Raw genomic sequence first — 1039 nt, 5'->3', positions numbered from 1 at the left:
TCTGTCTGTCGTTCTGTCTGTCTGTCTGTCGTTCTGTCTGTCTGTCTGTCGTTCTGTCTGTCTGTCTGTCTGTCTGTCTGTCATTCTGTCTGTCTGTCATTCTGTCTGTCGTTCTGTCTGTCGTTCTGTCTGTCTGTCTGTCTGTCTGTCTGTCTGTCGTTCTGTCTGTCTGTCTGTCTGTCTGTCTGTCTGTCTGTCTGTCTGTTGTTCTGTCTGTTGTTCTGTCTGTCTGTCTGTCTGTCTGTCTGTCGTTCTGTCTGTGGACAACATTACTCAAAAACTTGTGGATGGATTGTCATGACATTTTTACCACATGTGGGTACTGGACCAAGGAACTCACCTTTAAATTTTGGTGATGTTCCGGATCACGATGCGGATACAGGAATTCTTTTCTTTAAATCCTCTGAGATCGGCAAAGCTGTGATGCTTTCACCGGGCTTCTGTAAAAAAGAGTGAGAGCTTTCAGTGTTCATTTGAATTGGATTGGACAGCACGGACTTCAAACTTTATAAAAGTAAAGTTAAAACCAGATTTAATGATGAATAATTTTTGCCATAATGTGCGCATTTTAACGCATTTGGTGTGCATTTAGAGAATGTTTTGTGACCAGGAAGTGCGTGACTGCACCATGAATCTTATTTTTCTCATTTCCTCAAACACATCACATTTCCGAAACAACCAATCAAAACAGTTTCTCGCTACTAGGCTTGTAAACAGACAGCTTCTGGCCAGGCCTCAAAGTTTGGAGACGGGGGGAGAACGGATTCATTTCAGCATTTTGGAAGCGAGTAGCAGATTACTTTTTACACCAGATGTGTGTTACAGTGTGTGGGTGTGTGCTTCAAGTGGGAGGAGGTAATGTTTTAATGTTTTTTTTTTGGGAATAACAGGACACCGACAGCGGGAGGAGGGTCCTGCTGCAGCCGCTGGACTGTCCGTGGGAAGAACGTTATTGTGTGATTGCTCTGAAGTTCGCGGGAGTGTTTGTGCTGAAAGCGTTCACACGCTGTATTTTGCTTCAATCACTCATAAAAGGGGA

This window comes from Austrofundulus limnaeus, unplaced genomic scaffold (genome assembly GCF_001266775.1).
Source record: "Austrofundulus limnaeus strain Quisiro unplaced genomic scaffold, Austrofundulus_limnaeus-1.0 Scaffold171, whole genome shotgun sequence".
Classification (NCBI taxonomy): Eukaryota; Metazoa; Chordata; class Actinopteri; order Cyprinodontiformes; family Rivulidae; genus Austrofundulus; species Austrofundulus limnaeus.
Note: the sequence above shows the minus strand (reverse complement) of the source record.